The sequence below is a fragment of the Drosophila suzukii genome, chromosome 3 (assembly GCF_043229965.1).
Source record: "Drosophila suzukii chromosome 3, CBGP_Dsuzu_IsoJpt1.0, whole genome shotgun sequence".
Taxonomy (NCBI): Eukaryota; Metazoa; Arthropoda; class Insecta; order Diptera; family Drosophilidae; genus Drosophila; species Drosophila suzukii.
The window spans coordinates 42,988,105-43,003,634 of NC_092082.1; positions in this window are offsets into that span (position 1 = coordinate 42,988,105).

Here is a 15,530-nt window from a genome sequence, read left to right on the forward strand (position 1 = left end):
TCATTGATTTTAATTTTGCGAAGGTTTATAGAAATGGGCCTCCTTTCCATCTTTAAAAGCCCATAACTTGGTCAAGTGAACTCGGAATTGAATGTGGCATACCTTTATGGGCTTGTGGAATGATTATGTTGTTATCTGCATTAAAATATATAACTTAAAAGGTAGTACATAATATGACCGTTTTTATGTCATTGATTTTAATTTTGCGAAGGCTTACTGAAATGGGCCTTCATACCATCTTTAAGAGCCCATAACTTAGTCAAATGAACTCGGTTTTCGATATGGCATACCTTTATGGGCTTGTGGAATGATTATGTTGTTACCTGCATTAAAATATATATCTTTAAAGGTATTAAAAAATATGACAGTTTTTATGTCATTGATTTTAATTTGGCGAAGGTTTACTGAAATGGGCCTTTTTTCCATCTTTAAAAGCCCATAACTTGGGCAAATGAACTCGGATTTCGATATGGCTTACCTTTATGGGCTTGTGGAATGATTATGTTGTTATCTGCATTAAAATATATAACTTAAGAGGTAGTAAAAAATATGACCGTTTTTATGTCATTGATTTTTATTTTGCGAAGGTTTACAGAAATGGGCCTTCATTCCATCTTTAAAAGCCCATAACTTGGTCAAATTAACTAGGAGTTCGATACGGCGTACCTTAATGGGCTTGTGGAATGATTATGTTGTTATCTGCATTAAAATATATAACCTTAAAAGAAGTAAAAAATATGACCGTTTTTATGCCATTGATTTTAATTTTGCGAAGGTTTACTGAAATGGGCCTTCTTTTCATCTTTAAAAGCCCATAACTTGGTCAAATGAACTCGGTTTTCGATATGGCATACATTTTTGGGCTTGTGGAATGATTATGTTGTTATCTGCATTAAAATATATAACTTAAAAGGTAGTACAAAATATGACCGTTTTTATGTCATTGATCTTAATTTTGCGAAGGTTTACAGAAATGGGCCTTCATTCCATTTTTAAAAGCCCATAACTTGGGCAAATGAACTCGGATTTCGATATGGCATACCTTTATGGGCTTGTGGAATGATTATGTTGTTATCTGCATTAAAATATATAACTTAAGAGGTAGTAAAAAATATGACCGTTTTTATGTCATTGATTTTTATTTTGCGAAGGTTTACAGAAATGGGCCTTCATTCCATCTTTAAAAGCCCATAACTTGGTCAAATGAACTCGGATTTCGATATGGCATGCCTTCCTTTATGGGCTTGTGGAATGATTATGTGTTATCTGCATTAAAATATACAACTTAAAAGGTAGTACATAATATGTCCGTTTTTATGTCATTGATTTTAATTTTGCGAAGGTTTACTGAAATGGGCCTCCTTTCCATCTTTAAAAGCCCATAACTTGGTCAAATGAACTCGGAATTCGATATGGCATTCCTTTACGGGCTTGTGGAATTATTATGTTGGTATCTGCATTAATAAATGAACCTTTAAAGGTTGTAAAAATATGACCGTTTTTATGTGATTGATTTTAATTTTGCGAAGGTTTACTGAAATGGGCCTTCTTTCCATCTTTAAAAGCCCATAACTTGGTCAATGAACTCGGTTTTCGATATGGCATACCTTTATGGGCTTGTGGGATGATTATGTTGTTATCTGCATTAAAATATATAACTCAAAAGGTAGTAAAAAATATAAACGTTTTTATGTCATTGATTTTAATTTTGCGAAGGTTTACTGAAATGGGCCTTCTTTGCATCTTTAAAAGCCCATAACTTGATCAAATGAACTCGGACTTCGATATGGCACCTCTTTATGGGCTTGTGGAATGATTATATTGTTATCTGCATTAATAAATATATAACTTTAAAGGTAGTACAAAATATTACTGTTTTTATGTCATTGATTTTAATTTTGCGAAGGTTTATAGAAATGGGCCTCCTTTCCATCTTTAAAAGCCCATAACTTGGTCAAGTGAACTCGGAATTGAATGTGGCATACCTTTATGGGCTTGTGGAATGATTATGTTGGTATCTGCATTAATAAATAAACCTTTAAAGGTTGTAAAAAATATGACCGTTTTTTTGTGATTGATTTTAATTTTGCGAAGGTTTACTGAAATGGGCCTTCTTTCCATCCTTAAAAGCCCATAACTTGGTCAATGAACGCGGTTTTCGATATGGCATACCTTTATGGGCTTGTGGAATGATTATGTTGTTATCTGCATTCAAATATATAACTTAAAAGGTAGTACATAATATGACCGTTTTTATGTCATTGATTTTAATTTTGCGAAGGCTTACTGAAATGGGCCTTCATACCATCTTTAAGAGCCCATAACTTAGTCAAATGAACTCGGTTTTCGATATGGCATACCTTTATGGGCTTGTGGAATGATTATGTTGTTACCTGCATTAAAATATATATCTTTAAAGGTAGTAAAAAATATGACAGTTTTTATGTCATTGATTTTAATTTGGCGAAGGTTTACTGAAATGGGCCTTTTTTCCATCTTTAAAAGCTCATAACTTGGGCAAATGAACTCGGATTTCGATATGGCATACCTTTATGGGCTTGTGGAATGATTATGTTGTTATCTGCATTAAAATATATAACTTAAGAGGTAGTAAAAAATATGACCGTTTTTATGTCATTGATTTTTATTTTGCGAAGGTTTACAGAAATGGGCCTTCATTCCATCTTTAAAAGCCCATAACTTGGTCAAATGAACTCGGATTTCGATATCGCATACCTTCCTTTATGGGCTTGTGGAATGATTATGTGTTATCTGCATTAAAATATATAACTTAAAAGGTAGTACAAAATATGACCGTTTTTATGTCATTGATCTTAATTTTGCGAAGGTTTACAGAAATGGGCCTTCATTCCATTTTTAAAAGCCCATAACTTGGTCAAATTAACTAGGAGTTCGATATGGCGTTCCTTAATGGGCTTGTGGAATGATTATGTTGTTATCTGCATTAAAATATATAACCTTAAAAGAAGTAAAAAATATGACCGTTTTTATGCCATTGATTTTAATTTTGCGAAGGTTTACTGAAATGGGCCTTCTTTTCATCTTTAAAAGCCCATAACTTGGTCAAATGAACTCGGTTTTCGATATGGCATACATTTTTGGGCTTGTGGAATGATTATGTTGTTATCTGCATTAAAATATATAACTTAAAAGGTAGTACAAAATATGACCGTTTTTATCTCATTGATCTTAATTTTGCGAAGGTTTACAGAAATGGGCCTTCATTCCATTTTTAAAAGCCCATAACTTGGGCAAATGAACTCGGATTTCGATATGGCATACCTTTATGGGCTTGTGGAATGATTATGTTGTTATCTGCATTAAAATATATAACTTAAGAGGTAGTAAAAAATATGACCGTTTTTATGTCATTGATTTTTATTTTGCGAAGGTTCACAGAAATGGTCCTTCATTCCATCTTTAAAAGCCCATAACTTGGTCAAATGAACTCGGATTTCGATATGGCATACCTTCCTTTATGGGCTTGTGGAATGATTATGTGTTATCTGCATTAAAATATACAACTTAAAAGGTAGTACATAATATGTCCGTTTTTATGTCATTGATTTTAATTTTGCGAAGGTTTACTGAAATGGACCTCCTTTCCATCTTTAAAAGCCCATAACTTGGTCAAATGAACTCGGAATTCGATATGGCATTCCTTTACGGGCTTGTGGAATTATTATGTTGGTATCTGCATTAATAAATAAACCTTTAAAGGTTGTAAAAAATATGACCGTTTTTATGTGATATATTTTAATTTTGCGAAGGTTTACTGAAATGGGCCTTCTTTCCATCTTTAAAAGCCCATAACTTGGTCAATGAACTCGGTTTTCAATATGGCATACCTTTATGGGCTCGTGGAATAATTATGTTGTTATCTGCATTAAAATATATAACTTAAAAGGTAGTACATAATATGACCGTTTTTATGTCATTGATTTTAATTTTGCGAAGGTTTACTGAAATGGGCCTTCATTCCATCTTTAAGAGCCCATAACTTAGTCAAATGAACTCGGTTGTCGATATGGCATACCTTTATGGGCTTGTGGAATGATTATGTTGTTATCTGCATTAATAAATATATAACTTTAAAGGTAGTACAAAATATTACCGTTTTTATGTCATTGATTTTAATTTTGCGAAGGTTTATAGAAATGGGCCTCCTTTCCATCTTTAAAAGCCCATAACTTGGTCAAGTGAACTCGGAATTGAATGTGGCATACCTTTATGGGCTTGTGGAATGATTATGTTGGTATCTGCATTAATAAATAAACCTTTAAAGGTTGTAAAAAATATGACCGTTTTTATGTGATTGATTTTAATTTTGCGAAGGTTTACTGAAATGGGCCTTCTTTCCATCCTTAAAAGCCCATAACTTGGTCAATGAACGCGGTTTTCGATATGGCATACCTTTATGGGCTTGTGGAATGATTATGTTGTTATCTGCATTCAAATATATAACTTAAAAGGTAGTACATAATATGACCGTTTTTATGTCATTGATTTTAATTTTGCGAAGGCTTACTGAAATGGGCCTTCATACCATCTTTAAGAGCCCATAACTTAGTCAAATGAACTCGGTTTTCGATATGGCATACCTTTATGGGCTTGTGGAATGATTATGTTGTTCCTGCATTAAAATATATATCTTTAAAGGTAGTAAAAAGTATGACAGTTTTTATGTCATTGATTTTAATTTGGCGAAGGTTTACTGAAATGGGCCTTTTTTCCATCTTTAAAAGCCCATAACTTGGGCAAATGAACTCGGATTTCGATATGGCATACCTTTATGGGCTTGTGGAATGATTATGTTGTTATCTGCATTAAAATATATAACTTAAGAGGTAGTAAAAAATATGACCGTTTTTATGTCATTGATTTTTATTTTGCGAAGGTTTACAGAAATGGGCCTTCATTCCATCTTTAAAAGCCCATAACTTGGTCAAATGAACTCGGATTTCGATATGGCATACCTTCCTTTATGGGCTTGTGGAATGATTATGTGTTATCTGCATTAAAATATATAACTTAAAAGGTAGTACAAAAAATGACCGTTTTTATGTCATTGATCTTAATTTTGCGAAGGTTTACAGAAATGGGCCTTCATTCCATTTTTAAAAGCCCATAACTTGGTCAAATTAACTAGGAGTTCGATATGGCGTACCTTAATGGGCTTGTGGAATGATTATGTTGTTATCTGCATTAAAATATATAACCTTAAAAGGTAGTACATAATATGTCCGTTTTTATGTCATTGATTTTAATTTTGCGAAGGTTTACTGAAATGGGCCTCCTTTCCATCTTTAAAAGCCCATAACTTGGTCAAATGAACTCGGAATTCGATATGGCATTCCTTTACGGGCTTGTGGAATTATTATGTTGGTATCTGCATTAATAAATAAACATTTAAAGGTTGTAAAAAATATGACCGTTTTTATGTGATTGATTTTAATTTTGCGAAGGTTTACTGAAATGGGCCTTCTTTCCATCTTTAAAAGCCCATAACTTGGTCAATGAACTCGGTTTTCGATATGGCATACCTTTATGGGCTTGTGGAATGATTATGTTGTTATCTGCATTTAAATATATAACTCAAAAGGTAGTAAAAAATATAAACGTTTTTATGTCATTGATTTTAATTTTGCGAAGGTTTACTGAAATGGGCCTTCTTTGCATCTTTAAAAGCCCATAACTTGATCAAATGAACTCGGACTTCGATATGGCACCTCTTTATGGGCTTGTGGAATTATAATATTGTTATCTGCATTAATAAACATATAACTTTAAAGGTAGTACAAAATATTACCGTTTTTATGTCATTGATTTTAATTTTGCGAAGGTTTATAGAAATGGGCCTCCTTTCCGTCTTTAAAAGCCCATAACTTGGTCAAGTGAACTCGGAATTTGATATGGCATAACTTTATGGGCTTGTGGAATGATTATGTTGTTATATGCATTAAAATATACAACTTTAAGGGTAGTAAAAAATATGACCGTTTTTATGTCATTGATTTTTATTTTGCGAAGGTTTACAGAAATGGGAATCCTTTCCATCTTTAAAAGCCCATAACTTGATCAAATGAACTCGGACTTCGATATGGCACATCTTTATGGGCTTGTGGAATGATTATGTTGTTATCTGCATTAATAAATATAAAACTTTAAAGGAAGAACAAAATATTACCGTTTTTATGTCATTGATTTTAATTTTGCGAAGGTTTATAGAAATGGGCCTCCTTTTCATCTTTAAAAGCCCATAACTTGGTCAAGTGAACTCGGAATTGGATTTGGCATACCTTTATGGGCTTTTGGAATGATTATGTTGTTATCTGCATTAAAATATATAACTCAAAAGGCAGTAAAAAATATGACCGTTTTTATGTCATTGATTTTAATTTTGCGAAGGCTTACAGAAATGGGCCTCCTTTCCATCTTTAAAAGCCCATAACTTGGTCAAATGAACTCGGAATTCGATATGGCATACCTTTATGGTCATGTGGAATGATTATGTTGTTATCTGCATTAATAAATAAACCTTTAAAGGTTGTAATAAATATGACTGCTCTTATGTCATTGATTTTAATTTTCCGAAGGTTTACTGAAATGGGCCTTCTTTCCATCTTTAAAAGCCCATAACTTGGTCAATGAACTCGGTTTTCGATATGGAATACCTTTATGGGCTTGTGGAATGATCATGTTGTTATCTGCATTAAAATATATAACTTAAAAGGTAGTACAAAATATGCCCGTTTTTATGTCATTAACTTTCATTTTGCGAAGGTTTACAGAAGTGGTCCTTCATTCCATCTTTAAAAGCCCATAACTTGGTGAAATGAGCTCGGATTTCGATATGGCATACCTTTATGGGCTTGTGGAATGATTATGTTGTTATCTGCATTAAAATATATATCTTAAAAGGTAGTACAAAATATGACCGTTTTTATGTCATTGATTTTTATTTTGCGAAGGTTTACAGAAATGGGAATCCATAACTTGATCAAATGAACTCGGACTTCGAAATGGCACATCTTTAAGGGCTTGTGGAATGATTATGTTGTTATCTGCATTAATAAATATAAAACTTCAAAGGAAGTACAAAACATGAACGTTTTTATGTCATTGATTTTAATTTTGCGAAGGTTTACTGAAATGGGCCTCCTTTTCATCTTCAAAAGCCCATAACTTGGTCAAATGAACTCGGAATTCGATATGGCATACGTTAATGGGCTTGTGGAATGATTATGTTGTTATCTGCATTAATAAATAAACCTTTAAAGGTTGTAAAAAATATGACCGTTTTTATATCATTGATTTTAATTTTGCGAAGGTTTACTCAAATCGGCCTTCTTTCCATCTTTAAAAGCCCATAACTTGGTCAATGAACTCGGTTTTCGATATGGCATACCTTTATGGGCTTGTGGAATGATTATGTTGTTATCTGCATTAAAATATATAACTTAAAAGGTAGTACAAAATATGACCGTTTTTATGTCATTGATTTTAATTTTGCGAAGGTTTACTGAAATGGGTCTTCATTCCATCTTTAAGAGCCCATAACTTAGTCAAATGAACTCGGTTTTCAATATGGCATACCTTTATGGGCTTGTGGAATGATTATGTTGTTACCTGCATTAAAATATATATCTTTAAAGGTAGTAAAAAATATGACAGTTTTTATGTCATTGATTTTAATTTGGCGAAGGTTTACTGAAATGGGCCTTTTTTCCATCTTTAAAAGGCCATAACTTGGTCAAATTAACTAGGAGTTCGATATGGCATACCTTAATGGGCTTGTGGAATGATTATGTTGTTATCTGCATTAAAATATATAACCTTAAAAAAAGTAAAAAATATGACCTTTTTTATGCCATTGATTTTAATTTTTCGAAGGTTTACTGAAATGGGCCTCCTTTCCATCCTTAAAAGCCCATAACTTGGTCAAGTGAACTCGGAATTGGATGTGGCATAACTTTATGGGCTTGTGGAATGATTATGTTGTTATCTGCATTAAAATATATAACTCAAAAGGTAGTACAAAATATGAACGTTTTTATGTCATTGATTTTATTTTTGCGAAGGTTTACAGAAATGGGCCTCCTTTTCATCTTCAAAAGCCCAAAACTTGGTCAAATGAACTCGGTTTTCGATATGGCATACCTTTTTGGGCTTGTGGAATGATTATGCTGATATCTGCATTAAAATATATAACTTAAAAGGTAGTACAAAATATGACCGTTTTTATGTCATTGATCTTAATTTTGGGAAGGTTTACAGAAATGGGCCTTCATTCCATCTTTAAAAGCCCATAACTTGGTCAAATGAACTCGGATTTCGATATGGCATACCTTTATGGGCTTGTGGAATGATTATGTTGTTATCTGCATTAAAATATATAACTCAAAAGGTAGTAAAAAATATGAACGTTTTTATGTCATTGATTTTAATTTTGCGAAGGTTTATAGAAATGCGCCTCCTTTCCATCCTTAAAAGCCCATAACTTGGTCAAGTGAACTCGGAATTGGATGTGGCATAACTTTATGGGCTTGTGGAATGATTATGTTGTTATCTGCATTAAAATATATAACTCAAAAGGTAGTACAAAATATGAACGTTTTTATTTCATTGATTTTAATTGTGCGAACGTTTACAGAAATGGGCCTTCATCTTCAAAAGCCCATAACTTGGTCAAATGAACTCGGAATTCGATATGCCATGCCTTTATGGGCTTGTGGAATGATTATGTTGTTACCTGCATTAAAATATATAACTTTAAAGGTAGGAAAAAATATGACAGTTTTTATGTCACTGATTTTAATTTGGCGAAGGTTTACTGAAATGGTCCTTTTTTCCATCTTTAAAAGGCCATAACTTGGTCAAATTAACAAGGAGTTCGATATGGCATACCTTAATGGGCTTGTGGAATGATTATGTTGTTATCTGCATTTATAAATAAACCTTTAAAGGTTGTAAAAAATATGACCGTTTTTATATCATTGATCTTAATTTTGCGAAGGTTTACTGAAATGGGAATCCTTTCCATCTTTAAAAGCCCATAACTTGGTCAAATGAACTCGGAATTCGATATGGCATAACTTTATGGGCTTGTGGAATGATTATGTTGTTATCTGCATTAAAATATATAACTCAAAAGGAAGTAAAAAATATGAACGTTTTTATGTCATTGATTTTAATTTGGCGAAGGTTTACTGAAATGGGCCTTTTTTCCATCTTTAAAAGGCTATAGCTTGGTCAAATTAACTAGGAGTTCGATATGGCATACCTTAATGGGCTTGTGGAATGATTATGTTGTTATCTGCATTAAAAGAAGTAAAAAATATGACTGTTTTTATGCCATTGATTTTAATTTTGCGAAGGTTTACTGAAATGGGCCTTCTTTCCATCTTTAAAAGCCCATAACTTGGTCAAATGAACTCGGTTCTCGATATGGCATACATTTTTGGGCTTGTGGAATGATTATGTTGTTATCTGCATTAAAATATATAACTTAAAAGATAGTACAAAATATGACCGTTTTTATGTCATTGATTTTAATTTTGCGAAGGTTTATAGAAATGGGCCTTCATTCCATCTTTAAAAGCCCATAACTTGGTCAAATGAACTCGTATTTCGATATGGCATACCTTTATGGGCTTGTGGAATGATTATGGTGTTATCTGCATTAAAATATATAACTTTAAAGGTAGTACAAAATATGACCGTTATTATGTCATTGATTATACCCGTTACTCGTAGAGTAAAAGGGTATACTAGATTCGTCGGAAAGTATGTAACAGGCAGAAGGAAGCGTTTCCGACCCCATAAAGTATATATATTCTTGATCAGGATCACTAGCCGAGTCGATCTAGCCATGTCCGTCTGTCCGTCTGTCCGTCTGTCCGTCTGTCCGTCTGTCCGTCTGTCTGTCCGGATGAACGCTGAGATCTCGGAAACTATGAGAGTTAGGCTATTGAGATTTGGCGTACAGATTCCTGAGCTTCTTACGCAGCGCAAGTTTGTTTCAGTAGACTGCCACGCCCACTCTAACGCCCACAAACCGCCCAAAACTGTAACTCCTACAGTTTTGATGCTAGATAGAAAATTTTAACTGAAATGTATTGTTCTCAACAATACCTATCGATTGACCTAAAAAAAAGTTTGCCACGCCCACTTAAACGCCCACAAACCGCGAAAACCTGTGACGCCCACAATTTGCATGCTAGATAAGAAATTTTAACTGAAATGTATTGGTGTCGTCAATACCTATCGATTGATCCAAAAATAAATTCCACGCCCACTCTAACGCCTATAACGGTAGGTGGCGCATTTTAATCTCGCTTTGCTGCTTGCATATCTCCATTTCCCTTTGAGTAATGGGTATCTGATAGTCGAGGTACTCGACTATAGCGTTCTTCCTTGTTTTAATTTTGCAAAGGTTTACTGAAATGGGCCTTCTTTCCATCTTTAAAAGCCCATAACTTGGTCAAATGAACTCGGATTTCGATATGGCATGCCTTTATGGCCTTGTGGAATGATAATGTTATCTGCATTAAAATATATAACTTTAAAGGTAGTACAAAATATGACCGTTTTTATGTCAGTGATATTAATTTTGCAAAGGTTTACTGTAATGGGCCTTCATTCCACCTTTAAGAGCCCATAACTTGGTCAAATGAACTCGGTCTTTGATATGGCAAACCGTTATGGGCTTGTGGAATGATTATGTTGCTATCTGCATTAAAATATATAACTTTAAAGGTAGTAAAAAATATGACCGTTTTTATGTCATTGATTTTAATTTTGCGAAGGTTTAATGAAATGGGCCTTCTCTCCATCTTTAAAAGAACATAACTTGATGAAATGAACTCGGACTTCGATATGGCATAACTTTATAGGCTTGTGGAATGATTATGTTCTTATCTGCATTAAAATATATAACTTTAAAGGAAGTAAAAAAAATGACCGTTTTTATGTCATTGATTTTAATTTTGCGAAGGTTTAATGAATTGGGCCTTCATTCCATCTTTAAAAGAACATAACTTGATGAAATGAACTCGGACTTCGATATGGCATATCTTTATATAACTTTAAAGGAAGTACAAAATATGACCGTTTTAATGTCATTGATTTTAATTTTGCGAAGGTTTACTGAAATGGGCCTTCTTTCCATCTTTAAAAGCCAATAACTTGGTCAAATGAACTCGGACTTCGATACGGCACATCTTTATGGGCTTGTGGAATGATTATGTTGTTATCTGCATTAAAATATATAACCTTAAAAGAAGTAAAAAATATGACCGTTTTTATGTCATTGATTTTAATTTGCGAAGGTTTACAGAAATGGGAATCCTTTCCATCTTTAAAAGCCCATAACTTGATCAAATGAACTCGGACTTCGATATGGCACATCTTTATGGGCTTGTGGAATGATTATGTTGTTATCTGCGTTAAAATATATATCTTAAAATATATATCTTATGTCATTGATTTTAATTTTGCGAAGGTTTACTGAAATGGGCCTTCTTTCCATCTTTAATAGCCCATAACTTAGTCAAATACACTCGGTTTTCGATATGGCACACCTTTATGGGCTTGTGGAATGATTATGTTGTTACCTGCATTAAAATATATATCTTTAAAGGTAGTAAAAAATATGACAGTTTTTATGTCATTGATTTTAATTTGGCGAAGGTTTACTGAAATGGGCCTTTTTTCCATCTTTAAAAGGTCATAACTTGGTCAAATTAACTAGGAGTTCGATATGGCATACCTTAATGGGCTTGTGGAATGATTATGTTGTTATCTGCATTTAAATATATAACTTAAAAGGTAGTACAAAATATGACCGTTTTTATGTCATTGATTTTAATTTTGCGAAGGTTTACAGAAATGGGCCTTTATTCCATCTTTAATAGCCCATAACTTAGTCAAATGAACTCGGTTTTCGATATGGCATACCCTTATGGGCTTGTGGAATGATTATGTTGTTATCTGCATTAAAATATATATCTTAAAAGGAAGTACAAAATATGACCGTTTTTATGTCATTGATTTTAATTTTGCGAAGGTTTACAGAAATGGGAATCGTTTCCATCTTTAAAAGCCCATAACTTGATCAAATGAACTCGGACTTCGATATGGCACATATTTATGGGCTTGTGGAATGGTTATGTTGTTATCTGCATTAATAAATATAAAACTTTAAAGGAAGAACAAAATATTACCGTTTTTATGTCATTGATTTTAATTTTGCGAAGGTTTATAGAAATGGGCCTCCTTTTCATTTTTAAAAGCCCATAACTTGGTCAAGTGAACTCGGAATTGGATTTGGCATACCTTTATGGGCTTTTGGAATGATTATGTTGTTATCTGCATTAAAATATATAACTCAAAAGGCAGTAAAAAATATGACCGTTTTTATGTCATTGATTTTAGTTTTGCGAAGGCTTACAGAAATGGGCCTCCTTTCCATCTTTAAAAGCCCATAACTTGGTCAAATGAACTCGGAATTCGATATGGCATACCTTTATGGTCTTGTGGAATGATTATGTTGTTATCTGCATTAATAAATAAACCTTTAAAGGTTGTAATAAATATGACTGTTTTTATGTCATTGATTTTAATTTTCCGAAGGTTTACTGAAATCGGCCTTCTTTCCATCTTTAAAAGCCCATAACTTGGTCAATGAACTCGGTTTTCGATATGGCATACCTTTATGGGCTTGTGGAATGATTATGTTGTTATCTGCATTAAAATATATAACTTAAAAGGTGGTACAAAATATGACCGTTTTTATGTCATTAACTTTCATTTAGCGAAGGTTTACAGAAGTGGTCCTTCATTCCATCTTTAAAAGCCCATAACTTGGTGAAATGAGCTCGGATTTCGATATGGCATACCTTTATGGGCTTTTGGAATGATTATGTTGTTATTATATATATATATATGTCATTGATTTTAATTTTGCGAATGTTTACTGAAATGGGCCTTCTTTCCATCTTTAAAAGCCCATAACTTGGTCAAATGAACTCGGATTTCGATATGGCACAACTTAATGGGCTTGTGGAATGATTATGTTCTTATCTGCATTAATATATACAACTTTGGTTAAATGGACTCGGATTTCGATATGGCACACCTTTATGGGCTTGTGGAATTATTATTATTTTGCTATCTGCGATAAAAATAACTTTAAAGTTAGTAATATATATGACCGTTTTTATGTCATTGATTTTAATTTTGCGAAGGTTTACTGAAATGGTCCTCCTTACCATCTTTAAAAGCCCATAACTTGGTCAAATGAACTCGGATTTCGATATGGCATAGCTTTATGCGCTTGTGGAATGATTATGTTGTTATCTGCATTAATATATATAACTTTAGAGGTAGTAAAAATATAACCGTTTTTATGTCATTGATTTTAATTTTGCGAAGGTTTACTGAAATGGGCCTTCTTTCCATCTTTAAAAGCCCATAACTTGGTCAAATGAACTCGGATTTCGATATGGCATACCTTTATGGGCTTGTGGAATGATTATGTTGTTATCTGCATTAAAATATATAACTCAAAAGGTAGTAAAAAATATGAACGTTTTTATGTCATTGATTTTAATTTTGCGAAGGTTTATAGAAATGGGCCTCCTTTCCATCCTTAAAAGCCCATAACTTGGTCAAGTGAACTCGGAATTGGATGTGGCATAACTTTATGGGCTTGTGGATTGATTATGTTGTTATCTGCATTAAAATATATAACTCAAAAGGTAGTACAAAATTTGAACGTTTTTATGTCATTGATTTTAATTCATCTTCAAAAGCCCATAACTTGGTCAAATGAACTCGGAATTCGATATGCCATGCCCTTATGGTCGTGTGGAATGATTATGTTGTTACCTGCATTAAAATATATAACTTTAAAGGTAGGAAAAAATATGACAGTTTTTATGTCACTGATTTTAATTTGGCGAAGGTTTACTGAAATGGGCCTTTTTTCCATCTTTAAAAGGCCATAACTTGGTCAAATTAACAAGGAGTTCGATTTGGCACACTTTTATGGGCTTGTGGAATGATTATGTTGCTATCTGCAATTATATATATAAATTTAAAGGTAGTAAAAAAAATGACCGTTTTTATGTCATTGATTTTAATTTTGCGAAAGTTTACTGAAATGGGCCTTCTTTCCATCTTTAAAAGCCCATAGCTTGATCAAACGAACTCGGAATTCGATATGGCACATCTTTATGGGCTTGTGGAATGATTATGTTGTTATCTGCATTAAAATATATAACTTTAAAGGAAGTAAAAAATATGACCGTTTTTATGTCATTGATTTTAGTTTTGCGAAGGTTTACTGAAATGGGCCTTCTTTCAATCTTTAAAAGCCCATAACTTGGTCAAATGATCTCGGTTTTCGATATGGCATACATTTATGGTCTTGTGGAATGATTATGTTCTTATCTGCATTAATATAAACAACTTTGGTTAAATGGACTCGGATTTCGATATGGCACACCTCTATGGGCTTGTGGAATTATTATTATTTTGCTATCTGCGATAAAATATAACTTTAAAGGTGGTAAAAAATATGACCATTTTTATGTCATTGATTTTAATTTTGCGAAGGTTTACTGAAATGGGCCTTCTTTCCATCTTTAAAAGCCCATAACTTGGTCAAATGAACTCGGATTTCGATATGGCACACCTTAATGGGCTTGTTGAATGATTATGTTGTTATCTGCAATAAAATATATAACTTTAAAGGAAGTAAAAAATATGACCGTTTTTATGTCATTGGTTTTAATTTTGCGAAGGCTTACAGAAATGGGCCTTCATTCCATCCTTAAAAGCCCATAACTTGGTCAAATGAACTCGGATTTCGATATGGCACACCTTTATGGGCTTGTGGGATGATTATGTTGCTATCTGCAATTATATATATAACTTTAAAGCTAGTAAAAAATATGACCGTTTTGATGTCATTGATTTTAATTTTGCGAAAGTTTATTGAAATGGGCCTTCTTTCCATCTTTAAAAGCCCATAACTTGGTCAAATGAACTCGGTTTTCGATATGGCATACCTTTATGGGCTTGTGGAATGATTATGTTGTTATCTGCATTGAAATATATAACTTAAAAGGTTGTAAAAAATATGACCGTTTTTATGTCATTGATTTTAATTTTGCGAAGGTTTACTGAAATGGGCCTTCATTCCATCTTTAAGAGCCCATAATTTGGTCAAATGAACTCGGATTTCGATATGGCACACCTTAATGGGCTTGTTGAATGATTATGTTCTTATCTGCATTAAAATATATAACTTTAAAGGTATTAAAAAATATGACCGTTTTTATGTCATTGATTTTAATTTTGCGAAGGTTTAATGAAATGGGCCTTTTTTCCATCTTTAAAAAGCCATAACTTGGTCAAATTAACAAGGAGTTCGATATGGCATACCTTAATGGGCTTGTAGAATGATTATGTTGTAATCTGCATTAAAATATATAACCTTAAAG